Below are 23,434 nucleotides of genomic sequence, written 5' to 3' on the forward strand. Positions count from 1 at the left end.
GGTTTTTTTTTTCCACATTTTTTTTTATTAAATCAAGGGTGCGTCTTAGAATCGATGGCGTCTTAGAATCGAGGAAATAGGGTATATATATTGCGAGATATAAGAAAATCAGACAGACTATTCATCATTCCAGAGGGACCGAAGAAAGGTCAAGCAGCATCTAAGACCAGGGTGGGCAACACTGTCGCCATTTGCCACTTGTGGCGAATTGGCCGCAAAACTGGCGAACAGGGTCTGCGGGACACTCTGTGCGACCCGCAATGGCCCCCTCAAACACCCCCCCCTCCCCTTCCTTGGTAAGGAGCGCTCCCCAGTGGTGTGACGCGCTCCCCTCCCTCTCACACCCCCACCTGCTCCAGCATGCGCGTGACACATGCGCTCCCTCCCCTCCGAGGCCACTCCATGACGCCCTGATGCCGCGCTCCCCCCAAGCACGCTCCAGCGTGATGCACTCCCCCCCGAGCACGCTTCAGCGTGACGCGCTGACGCCCGTCTGCCCCCACTGCCGCCCATCCGCCTGCCACCGTCACGCTGCAATTTGGTAGGTGCAGGGGGGAGGTGCAAGGTGCAGGGGGAAGATGAAGGGTGCAGGGGGGAGGTGATGGGGGGGGGGGTTAAAGGAGATGGTGTTGAGGGGGGTTAAATGAGATGGTGATGATGAGGGGGGTGAGGAGATGATTATGAGGAGGGTAGTGGTGGTGGCATGAGAGGATAAGGGGGGTTGCGGTCTGAGGGCCGTTCTATAGTGCGTGCGCTTGCTGCGCCGTGTGCGCGGCAGTTAGAGTTGGCTGAGGTTAGTCAGCCTTTCTATAATGGTGCCACGCGCAAGGCAGTGAGTGTTCTGACAGGGGGAAGATGAGGAAAATAAAGATTTTGAGCCGCTACCGCCACTGAAATGTGTGTGTGCGTGTATGTACAATGTTAAAGAAATACTTTAATAAATTATTTATTTATTTCAAACGTATTTATAACACACATACATTGCACCTCACTCGCTCACAGCATACACACAAAAAGCATGCGTCACGCGCGTTCGCACAAGCACGCACGGGCGCACACACTACTGTATAGAACGGCACTGAGAATGTATAAACTTGTTCAAACAGTGTGTGTTTAAAATTTTCGCATGCACAACATAATACCTCAATTTTTACATGGTGTGGCTATTTTCACTTCTAATTCGCCACACCTGTGGCTACATTGAAAAATAGGTTGCCTACCCCTGATCTAAGACAACAATATCCCAATGGATAGTGTCTTGTATTAATAAAAGCTTATGAGAGTAAAGGACAAGATAAACCTTTGAACATTAAGGCTCATTCTACAAGGGCTATGTCTACGTCATGGGCATTCAATGCTCAGGCAACACCAGGGCAGATATGCAAAGCAGCGGTCTGGTCCTCGTTCAGTACATTTTTGAAATACTACAGACTAGACGTACAATCATCAGCTGACGCAAGTTTTGGGCTTAATGTTCTACAATCTGTAGTGAAATAAAGTGTAAGGTGGACTAATAAAGGTCAACTGATAACGGCATTGACTGGTGGTTTTTTTCTTTGTGTCCCTCCCTAATTTGTCACTGCTGGGGTATGTCCCAAAGGTGCCCACTGCCAGGGTGATCAGGAAAGAAGAAAATTTAAAACAACTTACCGTAATTTTCTTTTCCTGGAACCATGGCAGTGGGCACATAGTTACCCTCCCAGTGTATGTCTAATGCCTATCAGTTATATATTTTCAGCTATGGGAGAATCCCAAGACTAAGGTGCAGGTAGAGGTAGGGGCCTTGCATGGCCTACCTGCAAAGGTCAATTTTCTGTCCTACCTAGACTGAGGGATTAACCCAAAGTTACCCACTGCCATGGTTCCAGGAAAAGAAAATTATGGTAAGTTGTTTTACATTTTCTTCTTTCTCTTTCCTTTGCTCTATTTAAACAAGAAGGCACACAAATCTAGAATTTGCTGCTTCTGTGGTAAAACAAGTATAACTGATTTAACATTTGTAATTGCCATGCTTTTTGTGTTCAGGTAAATTTTCTGGTACTCCAATCCTGCTAGCTTTTTAAATGGCATTCTAAAAGGTAACTTTTTTTGTCTTGGCTGTTTTCTTTGAAAGTAAGGGTTTTGCCCTGTTGAATTAGTGTTTGCTTCTCGTCAGATTAACAAAGTTTGTGTAAAAATAACCTTCCTTTTTTTTTTTTGAAAATTTATATTTTAGTAACGGTAATTTTATCTTCGATTTGAATTCTGTTGGTTTTCAGTAAATATATCGTAGGGGTTGATAAAAATCTTAGTCGGCAGACAGAATTTTTAGGAACTATAACACACTATCGCCCCCAAATCCCAGTATATGTTTGCGGCTATGTAAGTACGTATCTGTGACACACACTGTACACACATGCTATATTTAAAATGAACAATCAGGCACAAATTAACCTATAAAATATAAAAGGATATAACACAAACACACCCTGTAAGGTCAGAACTCAAACCCACCACACCATACATGTGTCAAAAAGGAGCGCTAATGAGATTGTGGCCGCCAGTAACAGAACAAAACACAAAAAGCCTCAGTGCTACATCCAATATGACCAATTATTTCGTTAAATACTTATCTGGTTTTCTTTTCTAAATCGAGGGTTATTTAGTTAAATTCTTTGGCCAAATCATTTTAAGCTTTCTAACAATTTTGAGGTTTACTACCCCTCCTCCCTGGTTTTAAGCTCGCTCGTCCCACCTTTTTAAATGGTGAATGACAACTCTTTTAAGACAATTCTCCCTCCATTAGAGAGGTTAGGAGAGCTTTCTGCGAGTGCAGTAGTGTTTGGAATTGCAGAAGAGGGTACACCATGGCATGTTTTTGCAAGCTTAAAATGCTTTGGCCAAAGAATTTAACTAAATGACCCTCGCTTTAGAAAAGAAAACCAGATAAGTATTTAACTATATAATTTGTCATATTGGATGTAGCTGTAAGGCCTTTTGTGTTAGGATATAACACAACCTTATTAAATATTGTTTCTAGGTAATGTAGAGAAACAGTAGCCAATATAATATTGATGTATAGACCATTGTATCAAATGTAGCTAGCTGGTATTGGTAACATGTCACTGTTCTTTCTTAGAGTGTGTGGCTATGTTGTAAGTCAGAGTAACTACAGTGTGTCTGAGTGGAGATCATGTGAAATATTCTTTGTGCTGCTTTTTAGGCCCCCCCCGCTCCCCACATACACACTTTATTGCTTAGTTGCAAGGCTATAGTATCAAAATGTTTGATCTGTGGGCATTTCACAGCCGTATTGTCTAGCCTTGCATGTGGTGCCAATATGCACTGATTTCCAACTGCTGACATGCTCTGCATACAGTCACTCTTAGGCTGCGGACATAATGCCGCAGCCCGTGCGGAGATGTGCTGAGGGAAAGCTGGTGCTTTCCCTGGCCATAGTACTCGGGGCGTTCCCAGTGACGTCCGGAGCTGGTTCGCCCTCATTGGTCGGACCGCTCACGTGACCGCCCTGTCGCGCGAGAAATCATTGTCGCGTGCGAGAAATCATAATTCTCGCGCATCACGCGCCACCTCCTGCCTCATGTATGCGAACACTGCCTTAAGGCAGTCTGTTCGCTCGGCGTGCGTATGCATCCGCACGGTCTGAGGTACCATGGATGCAGCCTTACTGATACTATTGATAGAGCCTCTCTATCTGCTAACTTAACCTTGTACCTTAAACAACAAATTACATCGTTGGCTTTCTTATCCTCGATCTATGGTGGTTATGCCGCGCACGAATTCCCGGCTGCTAAAGCCGAATATACAGAGGTAAACAGACCTCGCTTGCTACCTAACAGTTCAGATCCATGAAACTCCCCGCGTCCCCTCCCACAGCGGCTGCGCCACAGCTTAGGCATCAGGGCTAACTTTTTTTTTTTGGCTGATTTTTCCATCCCTGATATATGTAATAAGTTTAATGACCTTATATCTGTTTCTCTTTCATAGGTTCTTTAAGGATCCACCTGATTTGTTTGACTTTAAAAGAGAACACAAGTGTAAGTAACACTGCAATTTTGCACATATTTGGAAATCTTTAAGCATCTTGGCTATACCTGATTACTAGGGCCATCCCTAGGCATACCTTCGGTACAGCACTGCATAGGGGGGGCGGCAAGAGGGAAAATGTAACTGTAGGAAAATGCTGCTTTTCGTGGGTTTTTTTTGGTAACTTAAATTTGATTGAAAATCAATACCATATACATATATATCAATACATCATATTTTGGGAGTAAAATATCAGGGGAGTCACATCCATGGGGGGGGAGAGGGCATAGTTACTTTCCTGTGTTCATTTTGGTCCAACATTTTAATACCCCCGCACTGTCCTGGTCTCATCTTTTCCCAAAGGTCCAACAGATAGTCATCGAATAGCCAGCCTCAATCTCACATCAAAGGTGTGCATCTTCAATTATCATAGCAGCAGGCAGATTTTTATAAACTGAGGACTAATCTACAAGGAATACATTGGGATGATGTTTTTGCAGGGAAAATGTAGAAGATAAATGGTTAGTCTTTAAAACATTGTTAGAAAAGCACACTTACCAGTGGGTAATAACTATAAAAGAAATAAGTCAAAACCAATGTGGCTAAATAAACAGGTAGGGGAGGAAATGGAAAAGAGACAGACGTTTAGATTCTTTAGGTCAGAAGGGACAGAAGCATCATATCAGAATTATAAGGAATGTAACAAAAATTGCAAAAGGGCAATTAAATTAGCAAAAATGAATAATGACAAAAGGGTTGCAATAGAAAGTAAAATCAACCCTAAAAAGTTCTTTAAGCACCTTTTAATAACAAAAAATCAGAAAATACAATATAAGACCCTTTCAGTGTGAGATGTACAGACAGATTATTGGAGATAAGGAAAAAGCAGAGGCATTAAACAAATTATTTGCCTTGCCTCTGTGTTTACCTGAGAAGAATACATTTCAATTGTAGTGCCGCAGGAGAAAGTCACAACCTTTATATTAATGAAAAATTGGTTAACAGAGGAAGAAGTTCATAGGAGGCTTGATAAAATTAAAGTAAATAAGGCACCTGGCCCTGATGGCATACATCCAACAGTTCACAAGGAGTTAAGTTCAGGAATAGCCAATCCATTACATTTAATATTCAAGGACTCCATTTCCACAGGCTCTGGCCCACAAGATTGGCGTAATGCAGATGTGGTGCTTATATTTAAAAAGGAGCTAGATCACAACCAGGGAATTACAGACGTGTAAGCCTGACTTAAATAGTGGGGAAACTACTTGAACGTTTAATACGGGATAATATTCAGGAATACCTAATGGAAAACAAAATTATTATTTTAATAATAGTCAGCATCTATTTATGAAGGATAGATCTTGCCAAACTAAGCTTATTTGTTTCTTTGAGGAGGTAAGTAGGAAGTTAGACCAGGGTTATGCAGTTGATGTGGTCTACTTAGATTTTGGTAAGGCTTTTGATACGGTTCCACACGAGGTTGGTGTACAAAATAAAGCAAATTGGACTCAGTAAAAATATATGCACCTGGGTTGAAAACTGGTTGAAGGATATAAAACAGAGGGTTGTCATAATTGGAACTTTTTCAGGTTAGGCTAAAGTTGTGAGTGGCGTACCTCGGGGATCGGTACTGGGACCCCTGCTTTTTAGCGACCTTGAGGTTGGCATAGAGAGCAAATTCTCCATCTTTGCTGATGATACTAAATTGTGTAAGGTAGTAGAATCAGAGCAGGATGTAATTTTTCTCCAGAAGGACTTGGAGAATCTGGAAACTTGGGCAGGTAAATGGAAGATGAGGTTTAATACAGATAAATGTAAGGTTATGCATTTGGGAAGCAAGAATAAACAGGCAACGTAAAAATTAAATTGGGATAATTTAGGGGAATCCTTGATGGAGAAGGATTTAAGAGTGCTTGTAGAAAGCAGGCATAGGCTGCGTCCATAGACACTGCAGAAGTGCAGAGGCTGAGGGAAAGTGTGTGCTTTCCCTGGCCTTAGTACGTGCGCTATCCAGGGGCGGGCCAGTGACGTCACAGAGCTGGTTTGCCCTCATAGGGCGGTCACGTGAGCGGTTCGCCCAATCAGTTTTGACTGATTTCACGCACATCACGTGTCCCCGCTCGCGCCCGCACGCTGTGTAGACGCGACCACTGCCTTTAGGCAATTTGATCGCTCAGCGTGCAGACGCATCTGCGTGGTCTGCCCCTGTATGGACGCAGCCTTAGCAATAGTGCCCAAAGTCATGCAGTAGCTGCAAAAACAAATAAGATCTTAACTTGCCATTTACAAAGCATTAGTAAGATCACACCTTGAATATGGAGTACAATTCTTGGCACCACTCCTTAGAAAATACATTCTGAAACTAGAGAGAGTGCAGAGAAGAGCCACCAAGTTAATAAAGGGTATGGACAATCTAACTTATGAGAGGCTAGCTAAATTAGATTATTTTACATTAGAAAAGATGCGTCTAAGAGGGGATATGATAACTATATACACATATATTCGGGACAGTACAAGGAGCTTTCAAATGAACTATTCATCCCAAGGGCAGTACTAAGGACTCAGGGCCATCCCTTATGGTTGGAGGAAAGGAGATTTCACCAGCAGCAAAGGAAAGGGTTTTTTTTTACAGTAAGGGCAGTTAAAATGTGGAAATCATTACCCATGGAGACACTGATGGCAGATAAAATAGATTCCTTCAAAAAAAGGTTGGACATCTTTTTCAAACGGAAAGGTATACATGGATATACCAAACAAGTAAACACGAGAAAGATGTTGATCCAGGGAGTAATCCGATTGCCAATTCTTTGAGCCAGGAAGGAATTTATTTTTCCCCTTATGAGATATCATTGGATGATGACACTGGGGTTTTTGTTTGCCTTATATAAATATCTCAATATACTGTAAGTACAAATATAGGATATAGTATGTTGTCTAAAATTAGCATAGGTTGAACTTTCAACCTAATCTACTATGTATGTATGCAACTGTTGGCAACCATTTGTAGTTTTCTATTCATTTGTCAAATAAATCAGCGCTCAAATATTTGCAATACATGTTCCTCAAGCAAGTTTTGAAACCACACGCATAAAATGTTGATTCTGTACTACACGTGAAAATGACATTTTTACGTCTCTATTTTTGTGTAGTGTGCGATCTAGAAGCAAACAGATTAAGAAAATAGATTGTAAAAATACAAGCGCATTTGCAATGATGGCAAAATGGTTATTCTGATATTTCTTGGAATGTATGTGCGGTATTTCCTTCTTAATTATGCTGTTTTCATATGTTGAAGTATTGTCAGTAAATATGTATTGCATGATCCAGAAGTGTTCCCAGTATAGGCTTTAAATTTATTGATTTTATTTATTTTTACAAAATTGTTTTACCAGGCAGTAATACATTGAGTTACCTCTCATTTTCAAGTTTAAATTGATTGTCATGCCACTTCTGATGGCCAAACACTTGCATCCATATCCCCGTTTAGGAATTTAAAGCGGCAGTTCCCCTGTGGGCCCACTTAAAAAAATAATAATAAAATAAATCATTATCTATCTATCTCTTTCCCTTTTCCTTGAAGCAGGGGGTCTCCGGAGCGGAACTGCATTATTTTCAGCTCCGAGGGTCCTTTGCTTCCTGAGATAGTTATCGGCGCAGGTGCTGCTTGTTGCTGCTTCCTTTTAGCCTGCGTGATGCGTAAGCGTTAAACCTCCCATTATGTTTCCGGAAAGTATCTCTGGAAGCGGGGTGTTCCTGGAGCTAAAATGAATGTGATTCAGCCCTGGAGACCCCCTGCTTCCTCAGCATGTACAAAAACGGCATGTGGAATTGCTTTATAGAACACCGACTAAAAAAAGTAAAGCCTAATCGTATTAGGTATTGTTACATATTTGATCTGCTACCACTTTCTGAGCAAATACTAAAAAAATAAAAGCTGAATGTGAACTGTGGTAGGAGTCGTATTACATGAGAAAGTTTGACATACTGTAGTAACTGCAATAACTATGAAACAGAGGGTTAATATAAGGGTCTTTTGAATATCATTGTGTTAATAAGCAGGTGCGCAAATCACATCAGGACATGGAAAAGAAGTAGAGACACCAAATAGTGCAATATTGTCAACCCCAACAAATGAAATCAATGTTGATAGCTCTATAGGATTTGCACTCACGTGTACGACGTGATAGTAAGGTGTTGTGGTTATTAGAAGTTACCAACTTTATTTTCCATATAGGTACTCCAGATCCATAGAAAAGGAAGGGAAATCCATATACAAAAAAGGAAAATAGTATAATACTGCTTTTAATATTGCACTATTTGGTGTCTCTACTTCTTTTCCATGTCCTGATGTGATTTGCGCACCTGTTTCATCTTCGATTGCTGGTTGGATTTGGTCTGAATCCTGTGTCGGCAGCTGCATTCTCTAAGGACTGTATATTATTTAATGTTATTGTTTTTTTAGTGGTGTTATTTGCGCTTGATTATTTCTTGACTATTGTTAATAAGCAGGAGCTAATTTTGGTTGCTTTTTTTGAAGTGCAACTTCTCTGCTGGCACCTAGTAAAATTTCATAGGGCAAAATGTCCTTCGTTGGGGACGAAAATGTGTAACGGAAGTGACGTCATACAGTAGTGCTGGCCGCACATGCGCAGAAGTGGCTGTCGCTGTGTACTGCAAGTAACCGGCTTGAATACTGTTCCCTGCGCAGGCACAGAAGTACTAGGCCCCAATCGCGCATGCGCACTTATGACCATGGTGTGGTGCGCAGTTGTACCCTATGGTTCATATGCATGCACATAACCAGTCTACACTCGGTGCGCATGCGCAGAGGAAAGCAACACCATCTGCCCATGCTCAAAAACGGGGACAGCCATCTGCGCAAGCGTTAAAATGGCTGCCAAAACAGAGGAGTACATATTAAACGTTCTAACTCATGTGCACACATTACATGCCGAACAGCTTCATGTGCGCGTGTGCAAAAGAGCCCTACATCACCTGCTTATGCGCACAGAAGTGAATGAAAACCTTACGTCTCTGCACAAATGCACATGCGCATTAAGAACCACAGCCGTCACATAAGGGACTACACCATCTGTACAAGACACAAGGGCTGACTGAGCATGCAGAGAAAACATCATGCGCATGCGTACAGACGTACACACCTGCTTATAGGAGGGTAGAGACAATTGTGCATGCGTAGAAACAGCCGTGCATGCGTCGACAACATATGGCATTTTCACACATGCACAACATCAGAAGAAAACATGCCCCCAAATCTCCTGCGCAGAAGCAGCAAAGTATAGTCCAGATAAACGGGAATAGTGCTCGGCAAATAAGACCCTTCTCTATACTAATTGAACAGGTGCATACAATGGGATTGAAAAGGCACCTGTAGTACTCGGTGTGGTAATATATCAGCCTCTGAGACAAGCATCAATACTCACAAGTATGGCTATTGTACTGTACAGTGGTACTCTATAAGGCAGGCCTGCACAACTCCAGTCCTCGAGGGCTGCAAACAGGCCAGGTTTTCAGGATATCCCTACTTTAGCACAGCTGGGTCAATTAGTGGCTCAGTCATACTACTATTCCTGCGCAGAAGCAGCCTGAATACTCTGCACATGGTCAGACCTCCCAAAACTAGAAAACATTATCGCACATGCGCATCACATAAAGAAACAGCTTGCGCATGGGCAGACTATCAAAACAGTCACGCATACGTATAGAAGCAGACCTAAATATATGCCCCATCTGCCTCAGCGTATGCCCAATAACGGCTATCAACGCCGTTAGTGTCCGTAGAGGAGTCCCAAAAGGCCCAGTAAAGAGTCAGATAAAACAGGACAAACTCTGTCTTTATTTGTTAACTTACAATTCACAACAGATTATCTGACATGGTTCAACAACATTTGACACTTATGTCTACAGCTTATGCTAAATTCTTTACTACAAGCATACCCCGCATTAAGGTACGCTTTCGGTCCAGAGCATGTTTGTAAAGCGAAAATGTACTTAAAGTGAAGCACTACCTTTTTTCCCCACTTATCGATGCTTCGGTACAGGTAGGGAGCCGGTATTGCTGTTCAGGACGTGCTGACAGACGCATGCGCGAGCTGACGTTTGCCTATTGGGTGAGGGGAATCAGCGCATCACTACTACGGCGGTCTGTAGGGCAGAATAAGTATCCATACTCGCAAAGCGAGCATATGGACACAAGGGTATGGGGCTATTGAAAATATGTCCTTACTCGCGATTGTACTTAAAGTGAGTGTCCTTAAACCGGGGTATGCCTGTATATTGTCTTCATTTGGGGTCTACCTATACTACTTTGATAAGCAAACATGCCACAGTTCTACTATTTATATATACTTACCTGGCACATTACCATCAATTTCACATCCAAAAGTCACATGGTACCAATAATTTTATATACAAACCTGCCACAGTACCACCACTTTTACACTCAATAATAACATAGCAACAGCTATTTTGTACGTTTAATTCATTCTCTATCAGTACTTTCCAAAATAAAACGGTCACAGTAGCAGGCCTATTATTTTGCCAACATTTTCACCTATGCCTTGTATCCTAAGTGAATTATAACCAGCTTAATAGAAATAGCAATATGGTTAATACAAACAATTTATCTGAAAAATGACAGACAAATGCAGAATGAGTTTGAGAGTACCGAGCAAATAAAACCACAAAAACACCTAAAGCTCCAATACAGCGTAAAAGAGAATGAAGAGAACAAAAAAATCAGCTACAGGTACAATTGCAACAAGATCAAACCTTACATGTATCTCTACGGTACCTTCCGTACGGTAACTAGCAAAGCTAGTCCACCACCAGTACCACCACTAATCCACCAGTACCACCACTAATCCACCAGTAATTGATACAAAATAAACACCAGGCTACATTGCCTTACGACAATTATAATTTGCATCTAAAGTCGCATCTCCAGTTTCAAAGAACATTATTAAAGAACAACTTTGGCTACGTATGTTACATTTGCCAATGTTTATGGTTCAAAAACCATGTTAAGAGACCTGCTTATAAAGATGCTCCACTGATGCAAACTGTGTTTCCAGACACTATTATTAACTACTTTAAAGTTTGTAATAGCTGTCGAAGATCTATCAAGAAAAACAAAATTCCTCCATTATGCAAGTCAAATGGCTTTGTTTACCCAGAAGTGCCAACACATTTACCACATTTAGACTTGGTAACCAAGAGACTCGTTTCACCGCGTCTAGCATTTATGCAGATCAGACACTTAAGACACACACATGGGTCAATATTCAATTCTAGGACAAATAATAACGTTCCTGTGTCAGTCAATACAATGGTCCATTGTTTACCAAGAAACATTCACGATGATCACTGCTTTAACATTTACATAAAACGCAAGAAAATACACAAGTCCAGGAAATGGGTTTGGTTAAAAACGAGTCGTTAAAGTGTGGCTACAGTATCTGCTACAAACTCCACTTTATCATCTGCATCAAATTACAATTGATCAATCCTTTAATGAGATCAAAATGCAGATTGAAATACCTCCAAAACAAAATAAGTGAACATATAACAATCGAAGACACACTTGTCGCACAACAACAAAGTTCTTGTTATGGAGTGAGGACATGTATCTCAGGATCGCACCTGGAGAAATGAACACACCACAGAGTTTGTTTGAATACGCTGAGGAACTATAATTTCCCAGCATATATCTTGGTCAATTCAGAACGTTTCCTGAACATTTACGTTTAACGCCATTCATCATAGCAACCAGTGAACTACGACGTTTAGATCATGGTGCTTTACGTAGCCTTGAAAATGATGCGATTGAGAACTCGAGACTCTCTTACCGTAGCATTCAAATGTATCGATAAAGACACTTGGCTAACACAGCATGTTGAATCAAAGCACTACATCAACAATTGCATGGAAAAAAAAGCTGTGTGTGCTGTGCACGCGCATAGTAAGTGAAACTTCTTTGACTTTTGTCACAGAAATTTACTTATAACGCGCGTGCTCGGCACACGTGTCAGTCAGTGTATGTGTCAGTCAGTGTGTGTATGTGTGTCAGTCAGTGAGTATGTATGTGTGTGTTTGTGTGCGTGTGTGTCGGTCACTGTGTGCATGTGTGTCGGTCACTGTGCATGTGTGTCGGTCACTGTGTGCATGTGTGTCGGTCACTGTGTGCATGTGTGTCGGTCACTGTGTGCATGTGTGTCGGTCACTGTGTGCATGTGTGTCGGTCACTGTGTGCATGTGTGTCGGTCACTGTGTGCATGTGTGTCGGTCACTGTGTGCATGTGTGTCGGTCACTGTGTGCATGTGTGTCAGTGTGTGCATGTGTGTCAGTCAGTGTGTGTGTATGTTAGTCAATGTTTGTGTGTGTGTGTGTGTGTGTGTGTGTGTCAGTGTATGTCTCTCTCTCTCTGTGTTTGTGTCGGTCAGTGTGCGTATGTGTGTCAGTCAGTGTGCGTGCGTATGTGTGTCAGTGAGTGTGTATGTGTGTCAGTGTGCGTGCGTGTCAGTGTGTGTGTGTGTGTGTGTGTGTCAGTCAGTGTGTGTGTGTGTGTGTCAGTCAGTGTGTGTGTGTGTGTGTGTGTCAGTCAGTGTGTGTGTGTATGTGTGTGTATGTGTGTGTATGTGTGTCAGTCTGTGTGTGTGTGTGTGTGTGTGTGTGTGTGTCTTTCTGTGTCCTGCCCCCTCTCTCCTGACTCCCCCCACCCCCCACCCCAGGCGGAGCTGCGGCTCTGTCTGAGTCTCTCCCCCCCCCTCCCTTCCCCCCCTCCCCCACGGAGACGCGGCCGCACCGGGCCCGCCGTATATGAGGGGCTGATACCGTGATTAAGAGCCCCCCCCCGCCGGCAGTGCTGCGTGGGAAGCGGCGCGCTCAAACCCCCAGCTTCCCGCGTTACCGGAGCAGGAGCCAGGAGCGCACGATAACGTCTGTGCGTGCATGTGCGGCACATGCTGACAGCGCAGCGGCCGTCATGATCCTGGGGCTCCTCTCCTCCGGCGGCACTCAGTCAGCGGGACTCGGGGAAGGGGAAGCAAGAGGGAGGAGAGAGGCTGAGCAGCGGCTCCTCCTCACAGCCGGAGGACTTGCGGGGCTTCCGCCATCTTGGTACACCCACAGTACCGGAAGCTCTGCGCACGTCTAAGGGTAACGGTGGCCGTTAGGAGCTAACGCTAACGCTAACGCCGCCGCATGTCACAGCAGGCGTGGGGGGGGAGGGGGCGTTAAGTCACTTCCGTTTCATTTTGCATCATGAGAATAGGTGCCACTAAAGAAGTTTCACTTCAAAAACTGAGTCTTCCTTCGCACCATTTCAAACTCGACCTACTACTGGGCTCAAAGGAAACGAGATCTGTTTGCAATGATTAGACAACTTGGTAAACCAACAATGTTCTTGACTATGAGCACAAATGAAAGTGGTTGACCTCGCTTACTTCAAACACTACAAGTTCCAGAACAATGGTGTGGAAATTAGCGAGAATGACGCAGCCAACTTGCATTTCATGCAGAAGTCTTCCTTAATTAATGATGTAGTGACTTGTGCTATATATTTAATAAACTTGTTAACGTCATTATTAATATTCTGCAGTCCAAAAGATACAGCCCCTTTGGACCTTTCTATGTGATGTCATGATAGACCAACTAATTTCTGTATCCGTTAGGAATGCATCGTGGCATATCAAACAGCAAACGCACAAACACGTTCACATGCTACAAGTAAATAGATGCAGGTTAAAATCCAGATATGTTTTTTTGAAGCTCCATTCATGCCGTGTCGCTCCCCAACTATAGTACTGCGAATGCCCAAGACAGAAGGCAGGCAAAAAAAATATGCAGCTCATTACAAGACCATTTCGCACAATCTAGAGAACAACAATTATGCCAACATAGACACACTTTTTTTTTTTAAAGGCAAATGATATACATTCGTACTATAGTATTGCCATTTAAAAGACCAAAAGTTTTCATAAAGTGAGAACCCAGTGAAAAATCTCACAATCCTTTCAATCCATTCGTCTTTAACATTTTGAAAACACTGACATACGATTTGTGACTGAGGAATACTCTTATGCTGCCTACATCGTTAAATACGTTAACACAAATAGAGGTATCAGTAACTTACAATGTCAAATTATTACCATCACGAACGAACATCCAGAGTTCGACATCATTGAAATCACAAGAAAGCCATGCATAGACATACAAAAACAAGAAATTGATATATAATCAAATTAATTGAATATTTGAGATAGGATTCTATAATGATGTAAAAAAAGGGGAAAAGGAACAGAAAAAATATGGATTATATTTTAACTTAAAACAATACTAACTACTATAAACATGTTAATGCATGATAGCTAATGTAAAATACACAGTACAACTGTTTTTAAACCAATTGCAAATATAAGAATAGAAAAAAGAGGCCATGCAATATGGGAAGCTGTATGCTAAGATGTAAAATATGAAAAGCTGAAAGATTATTTGACCCACCAATGCATGTAGTTATCAAACTGTATCATAAACGTAGACAAGGAAACGAAAAAGACTCAGAGGACTAGAAACTCAGAGGACAGAAAGCTGCCAATATAGGCCAAGCTTAAGGCATATAGCACAAACATAGCATATGCTTTTTAACATGTGATAAACCAATTATTAATCCTCCAGGAGTGGAACTATACTGAATTCTACGTTTAACCCCTGCGGTACCAGGGTCTTCAATTCGTAGATCCAGTACAGGCGGTCCTCTGTTATCCGACGCAATGCGTTACTCAAAATGGCGTCGGATAGCGAAGCGTCGTAAAGCGAAACCCGTTTTCCCATAGGAACACTGTTTAAATCAAACGTTCCGTTCCTGAAGGCATTTTTAATGCTAAAATACACTGAAAATGTTACTCAAGCAATAAGATATGCAGCACACACATAGATTATGATGGAAACATTATATTTATTGATTCCAGAACTGTAAAATAAAACTATAACAATAAAACTATGCTGTATTCTGTACAGAAATGTACATGAGCAAAAATAAAAAACATCAATTATTGGAGGAAGATGATTGGGGAGGGGGATCATCAACAGACAACGGACTTTTTGGAGGTGATGTAGGTGGAGTTAAAGGTTTCGGCCTCTTGAAGAATCTCTTCATTGAAGTCTGGACAGATACCTTCCTTTTCTGCTTGTAGATCTCTCTATAGCAGCTGATTTGGTTAGACACCCCACGACTGACTGTTGAACTCCGTCCAATGTTAGAGTCATTGTCCTCAAATATGGCCAGTGCGCTATCAATGTGCTTGAATGCTGCAGCCAACATTTTGCTTGACAATGATTTACGTGGCTGTGGCTGTGCCACATCAGCAGATTGGTGGGTCTCCTCTTCAGCAATTTTTTGCTCTTCTAATTGCATGAGGTCTTCATTGCTCAACTCGTTAGAATGTGAGGCGAGCAACTCCTCAATATCCTCGGTTTCCACCTCCAAGTTGAGATCTCTGGCCATTTGCACAACAGTTCCTGTAACTTCTGCAACAATCTCTGTAAGGCCTTGGACATCAGACACAAAATCAGGGCACAAATTACGCCAAACTCCATTTAAATTGGATTATTTCACCTCATTCCATGCCTCTCCGATGTTTCTCACTGCATGGAGAATGTTGTAACCCTTCCAAAATTCTTTTAAGGTTGGACCACCTTCCACATCGGTTGCTCTGATGGCCTGGGCAAATGTTCGCCTAAGATAGTAGGCCTTGAAGGAAGCGATAACCCCCTGGTCCATCGGCTGTATCAATGAGGTGGTGTTGGGGTGCATGAACACCACCATGACGTTTGGATGATGGTCATCCAGGTACACGGGATGGCCAGGAGCATTGTTCAGGAGCAGCAATGCTTTGAAATCGAGGTTCTGGTTCATGCAATATAATTGCACAGCTGAAATAAATTTGATGCTGGAACCAGTCCTCAAAAAGGCTCCCTGTTACCCATGCCTTACGGTTGGACTTCCAAATCACTGGAAGTGTGCTCTTTGCATAACCCTTGAATGCCCTAGGGTTTTCTGCATGATAAACAAGCAAAGGTTTTAGCTTGAAATCACCTGCAGCATTTGATCCAAGCAGAAGAGTCAGCCTGTCCTTTGCAACTTTAAACCCGGGCATAGATTTTTCCTCTTTTGCAATGTAGCTTCTACTAGGCAGTTTCTTCCAGTAGAGCCCAGTCTCATCAACATTGAACACTTGACGTGCGCAATAGCCACCGTCCTCTATAATTTTGGCCAATGTAACAGGGAAGGTTTTAGCTGCCTCCTCATCCGCACTAGCAGCTTCCACGGTCACTTTAATGTTATGCAAGTTTGCCCTCTCTTTAAACCGCATAAACCAGCCCTTACTTGCAGTGAACGTTTCCTCAGTGGTCCCTTCTCCATGCTGTTGCTTAATGTCCTCATACAGACTCAAAGCCTTGGCCTGAATTAAGGCTAAACTAATGGGCACATGACGCTGGGATTGATCTTCCAGCCATATGATGAGGAGTTTTTCTACCTCAGCAATATGCCCAACATGTTGCCTTATTGTTGTACCTTGCATAGGTGCTGAGCCCTTGATCTGTTCCAAGATTCTTGCCTTGTCTTTGATTATTGTCACAATAGTTGTGCGAGGTATATCCAAGGCACGTCCAATTTTTGTGTTCATCTCTCCTTTCTCAGAGCGCTTTATTATGTTTTGCTTGGTCTCCAAAGTTATAGATTTTCTATTCCTTTTTGGCGTAACAGTACTTTGCTTTTTGCTTTGATCAGCCATGGTTTAGGGCCTAAAATACACCACCAAACCTTCACACAGACTGTTCAGAATGATTTCCCTAGCCTGCAGCCGTCTGGTTGTTCATTTGTAGCAATTTTTTAAAGCGTCGTAAGCGCGTCGGATAAGCCGTTCAGGCATCGTAAAACGGGCCATAGGGATGCATTGACAAGCGTCGGATAAGCCGTTCGTCGTAAAACGAAACGCCGTAAAACGAGGACCGCCTGTATAGTTCCCGTTTGCCAACTGTCTTGTCCTGTCACCACCTCTCCAATTATTAAAAGGCGCCTCTATAGCAACACATTTTAAACCCTTTGGATTTTGGTTATGCTGATTTTTGAAATGTAGAGAAACATTGTGTAATTAAACCTAATGTCAAATTATTACCATCACGAACGAACATCCAGAGTTCGACATCATTGAAATCACAAGAAAGCCAAGCATAGACATGCTAAACACCATTGAAATTACAAATTAAGAAGCCGCCTGGTATTTGCTGCGCCAACCTGTGTCTGAGCTCAGTGGTCGTTGTTTACATCCCAGCCGTCTGGCCATTGAGCGACAGCAACTAAATCGAATGAGGAGCACCTCACACATGATTCCAGCACATGGAAAGAGTACCGGTTTGACAAATGAGAAGACAACACAACTTGGACGATATAGCACTGGCATATTTTGTCGCAAATTACACATTTTGTCAAAGGACTGTACAAGAAATGTCCGTATCCACGCATAATACGCTATCGTAATTATTAATTTGCTCAGGATGTCAACGAATATAAGCGTGAAATGGTGACTCTACACATGCCATTTCGAGAGAACATTCTATCAGAAATTAAATTTGTAACTGTACGATACAAAATCAAGAGCTCATTTTACAGCGCCGCAAGCTCTACAAATCTGACTTAGACATTCGCAAAACTATAGAAATCTGCAAAGAAATGTGCCGCGAGGAAGGCAATGAAGATCCCGACGAGGCAAGCACAAGTGACTTACACAACTTAGTCACTAGATTAAAACAAATACCCAATTCATTCCAACAGTTTGATAATCATCCAGGCAGTGAAATGACTGCTAATCTTAAATTCGCCACGCTCCACAAACTTGGAACAATTCTGCAAACTCATACAAATGGCAAACAAAAAGCAGAAAAGACTGATTCATGTCATTTGGAGCCTACGATCTCAATATTGCGAACCACTTAAGATAGTCCTCACTAGACCGGCAGGCTGTGGTAAAAAAAAAACCTGTAATACCTTTTATTGGACATTTACAATTCACTGACACAGACGGATCCTGCAATGCTTACATAACTTGTGCATCCACAGCTAAATTTGCTGTGGCAATTGATGGCATTACCGTCCACATGGCTCTGAAAATATCCATTTCTAGAAATGTACCACTTTTTATTGAAGTTGCTCAACAATATCGAACTCTCTTCAAATATGTGCGAGTGCTTATAACTGATGAAATCAGTATGATACATGCCGTGTTATTATCTCAAATAGACGCCAGACTCAAACAGATTACTGGAAATGTTGATAACTGGTGGACAAAGTGTCTTTAATTGGTGACTTGCGCCAGTTGCCTCTGGTTTGCGCAAGACCCATATAGAAACAGATAAAGCAGCATATTGCGGGACCCACATTGTGGCGCTGACTTAAATACTATGAACTCCATGAAGTTATGCGTCAGTAAAACATGAACTTTTCAAGAGTGCCAACTAAAATTGGTAACAGCATAAAATTGGATGAATGAGAGCAAGAACTAATTGAATAAAATTTCTTCATGAAGGATGAAGCCGACAGTCTGTATCCCAATGGAATACGCCTGTTTTTGCGCAATCATTCAGTCAACACCTACAACCAATTCACCTGAGTGCTGCGATGGAAAAAGTAATTTCTATAGCGCAAGATATCTTTGTTGGCTGTAGAAACACTGAGCAAAAAGCCCACATTAGATAAAAACTTTACAAAATGTCTATGCTCGATACAGGAGGCTTGCCCTACGAATTTACATTCGTCTTTGGAAAGCCATACCTAGTCACTACTAATGTAGATGTATCTAACGGCCTAGCAAATGGTGCCTTAGGATCATTGGTTTATATCCAATGCAACGAGGATAGCCAAGTTCAACGGCTATGGCTTGAGTTTCTTACGTCGCCCAAAGTGGGAAAGACAACTAGTGGGAAAGATGGCTCGCAAGAAAGCTGCTACTTTCATCAAGCCCTCAGCTGTGACACTAGCAAGACGAACCTGCAGCATATCACTAAACAAAGACAGAACAATCACAGCTAAATAAAATAATTTTTCATTGATACCGGCTTGTTCTATTACAATATATTAGATCCCAAATAGGAACTTTCAACGCCGTTATGTATGATTATGAAAAGGGACATGAGCAACAGTTTACGTTGCTTTATCTCGAGTCACCAACATCAGTGGACTTTACATCGTCTCGGCCAACCAACTACAGACGATGCAAGACACTGTAATACATTTTATCCATGACAGAACTGATCTTTGCTCTCGCTTAACTGCCAAAGCCTTCGAACGCACCACAGAGACCTCATTGATCCAGTTACGCAACAGTGCAACATCTTACTCCTTTCAGTGACTTGGTTAGGCAATAATGAGCAAGTGACTATTCCTAACTTCAATTGTGTAGTCCAATTTAACCGTACAAATGTTCGCACCAGTAGAGTTGCAGTGTACTATAACAAGCAACACTGTGCACATGTTCTTACTCCTCATTTCCACATAATTTACCGTCAGACTAATGGATTACCAGTCAATATTATGGCGGTTGGAGACATACGCAGCGAATGCATTTTACCCAATGGCAAAGTTATCCCCTCCATCGTCATATACTTGTCACCAAACCGTGGACAATATCATCAAATGTCTCCATTTCATACTGCTACCATACTCTATTGAAGGTGCAGCTGTATTCAACAAAGATTATTATAAAATACCCATCATTTTAAGCGGTGGCTTTAACATCAACTTCCAGTCTGAAGAAGCACTGCCGCTCATTACATTCCTCCAAGAAACATTCTATTTTTAACTATCAACAGCAATCCAGCCATTGCAACTACAACATCTGGTTCCACTATTGATGCAGTTTTCAACTTCCCATGAGGAAGTGCGCATGAAACGCGTAGGGAAGTTCTTTTAGAGCTGTCTGTTGGTGAAAGAAGACGTGTAGTTGATCCAGGCTTGAAGTTGAAAAAAACGCCGTTCCAGGAAGTCCCGCCTTCCAGTTACGTGACATCCGCCTGGAAGTCCCGCCCCATAGTGACGCGGCATCCATCCGAGGCACGGGAATCACAGGAAGGCGCTCCGGTCACCACTGCAGTGGATGAGCAGCACAGCGTTTATCTCCATTGCCTGTTACAAATTGACATCTTGTGAGTAGGGTCCCAATTTTACAATATCTGGACCTGGCGATTTTCTAGTCTTCTGGAACCCTTCATTTATGTTTTAATAAATTGGCTTTTTATCACTATTAGCCTTGCTATTGTTTGTCTAGTTTGTCTGTCTTGTTTTGTTTTGTCATTAGTGTTTTGGGTCATTTTGTCAGTTATATTAGTTTGACATACTGCACCATAATTTTGTTTTGTTTTGTTTTTTCTGCACATAATTCTTCATGCATGGTGGGAGCTGCACAGCTATACATTTTCAGCAAAGAAAATTCTCTGAGCCAGTAATAATTATTCCCGTCCCCCATCCATGCTTATGGTAATCCGTATTGTGAAGCAGACATAGTACTTGGTGTTCTTCTTTCAAGAACTTTCTCTCGGTTGGTTGGACTCTTATCCACAGTTAAGAGAGGACTGAGGAGCTCATATGTCCAGAAAACCTCAACTAATACACCAAAATTCCAGAAAAGTATGATCTTTAAGACGGGGGTATTTGCTTTTTACAGGATTTATCCTTATTTGAGCCAGTTAATAAGGGACCTCATGCCCCAGTCATTTTCCAGCCAAAATGGCACGGTCCCAAATTACTGGTAAATCAAATTGACCTCTCCTGAATCGTTGGGGTATTTGGTAAGGAAGCTGTGGTCTTGCCCTGTAGACCAGCTTTATATAGCATTTGATTTTATTGCTTATTTCCTTTTTTGTATTGCCACATTAAGAAAGATTTTTAAATATTTGTTTTCTCACTTTAATCAGATGTACTTCGTAAGTCAACTTCGGATGAAATGCATGCATCTGTGTCCTGCCACGGGTTCATTGTTGAGAGAGAACAATCTGATTTTTGAATTGATTTATGTATATTTATCACGAACTAGACGATGTATTTTGGGGTCCCCAACATAACTGTCGGGAACCTTTTTAAAAATGCTCTAAAACATGTGACATCACCACTAGTTTTCAGGTCTGCTGAATCTGCCATGGAAACTAAGTTACTGTAGGTATCTGCCACTTCTGTCTATCCTAAGCCATTTTCAATATGTTGTTGTCTGTTTAACATCAAGTGCAATAAACGTTGTGTAGCATACTCCTTGGATTTAGGCATGTTACAAAATCTGCAAAGTCTGAGGAGAAAATCTCAGTTGAGCTGCATGAACTGGACTTTGTAATCTATACTATAATTGTAAGTTGGATTCTGTTTGTTTGTTTGTATGTATGTCAGAAGCTTCGAAATCTCAAACGGCACCACGTAGCACAACGAAACTTTAACTGTACATTCTGCTGCAGATTTGTAGGTCAACGCAACTATTTTAAGGTTCCAATGTCACTCACCTCCCAAATTAGACATTCTAAGTTTCACTCGGCTGTCCAGCAAAAATGTTAGAGCGGGGGGCGTGGCTACTAAGGGAGGGGGCGTGTCCTTGCCTGGATCAGAGCTGTGTGTGTGTCATGTGAGATGTGCGGGGGAGATGTGCCAGCTGTGGGGGGGTGGGGGAGAGGGGGAGATGTGCCAGCTAGCGGGGGGGGATGTACCAACGGGGGGGGGGGGAGGAGGGAGGAAGAAAAGACGGGAGAGGGAAAGGCGCAGAGGGACTAAGATACACGCGGGAGCAGCAGACGCCGCCGGTCTGACCTTCCCTCGAGTGTCCGCTTTGTTAGAGCAGCAGCTACCGCCGCCATGAGCGATGTGGATGAGAAGCAGTTCGAGGGCAGAGTGAATATACCGAGCAAGGACCCTCCTGTAAAGCAGCACGTATTTCATGAGTATATGTTCGCGTTGGCCACTCCCCGGGGCGGTGACTGGCGCAGCCTTGTCACAGTAATAAAAAAATTAATACGACCGGAAAGTAGTGCGAATCCGGATTAAACATCCTTTTACGGGTGGCAGGGGTGTTTGATGTGAGGCGATGATCGGTGGCTATGAGTGATGGCGTGTGTGTCTGTCACAAGATGGCTCCTGTTAACCACACAGAGGAGTGGGGGCTTCTCAGATATATATCCTTATACACCCGATAAATATACCGCAAAACAAACCACCACATGTCGAACATAATTCGTTTAGTACTATCACTATTGTGTATATATTCATCTCTACAAATAAACTTTCCCTATAAATGCTGCCAACAGGTCCTCTATCCCATAAATATATATCCCTGAGTGTTTCATTTATATACACACGTACATGAGACTTGCTTCCCCTGGAAAAGTGTGTATCTGTGTCTGTGTGTGTTTCTGTGTCTGTATCCGTGTGTATCTGTGTCTGTATCTGTGTGTCTCTGAATCTGTATTTTTTTTTTGGGGGGGAAGTTCTAAAAATGGGGCTGATAGCATGTATAGGAAGCAAGGATTCTCCTAAACTGCCTTACTTCCAGCTCCGGGACCCCCTACTTTCTGAGATACCTACTGGAGAAGGTGCTGCCTGTACTTCGTGGAGGTTTCAATCCCCCGCACCACACGGGCTAATAGGATTTGCACCGTTTCCTATTGGCCTGTGTTACATTTAAACCTCTATTTCCATTCCCCTGGAGGGGACTGTACCCATGGCAGATCTCAGGAAGCAGGGGTCCATGGAAGTGACATTACCGTGAGGAACTCCTGCTTCCTATCTATAGACCAGGCCTGCACAACATGCGGGCCGCATGCGACCCGCCTGGCCTTTCTGTGCGCCCCGCGCCCCAAAGCCCACCTCCCGTCCCTGGCAAAAAATATAGTCGATACGTGAGTATGAGTGGTGTGGAGAAGGTATAGTCCTTCGTTTGGAGGTTCAATTCCCTCCAGATATCTGCCAAATTAATGGATAGAAAGCCACGTTTAAGAGCTTTTACCTCCTGGGGCCTAGAATTCAGAGGGCCAGATTTTGATGGAGGGGATTTGTCTAGGGCTGGGTCCATAGTGAGGTTGAAGTCACCACCTAGAATAATTTGGCCTTTTGCCATTCCTAGTGCTGTAAAGAAAGAATAAAAAAACTTGACACTGTTTTCGTTCGGGTCGTATAAATTAGCTATAGTTATGTCTCTTCCATATAGTTCTCCCACCAAAATCAGATATCTACCGTCCCTGTCTACTTTTTAATTTTTGTGAGTGAATGCTATCCGATTGTGAAAGAGTGTAGCCACTACCCTTCTTTTGACCGTTGCGGAGGAGAATTAGGCGTCTTTGTAAGATTTGTCTATATAG

General features: G+C 42.5%; 1 protein-coding gene across 7 annotated transcripts in view; it reads left to right on the top strand.

The window, feature by feature from the left end:
• The window catches only part of ZNF644 (zinc finger protein 644), an 84,373-nt gene that overhangs the window by 23,456 nt on the left and 37,483 nt on the right, over positions 1 to 23,434 (top strand). For 5 of the 7 annotated variants that reach the window (XM_075615564.1, XM_075615562.1, XM_075615568.1 and 2 more), the window contains exon 2: positions 3,988 to 4,037. The exons of the other annotated variants lie outside the window; for them this stretch is intronic. The gene's annotated coding sequence lies outside the window, so the exon portion shown is untranslated. The remainder of the gene's footprint in view (positions 1 to 3,987; positions 4,038 to 23,434) is intronic. 7 annotated transcript variants of the gene reach the window in all.

Source organism: Ascaphus truei, chromosome 10 (assembly GCF_040206685.1).
Source record: "Ascaphus truei isolate aAscTru1 chromosome 10, aAscTru1.hap1, whole genome shotgun sequence".
Taxonomy (NCBI): domain Eukaryota; kingdom Metazoa; phylum Chordata; class Amphibia; order Anura; family Ascaphidae; genus Ascaphus; species Ascaphus truei.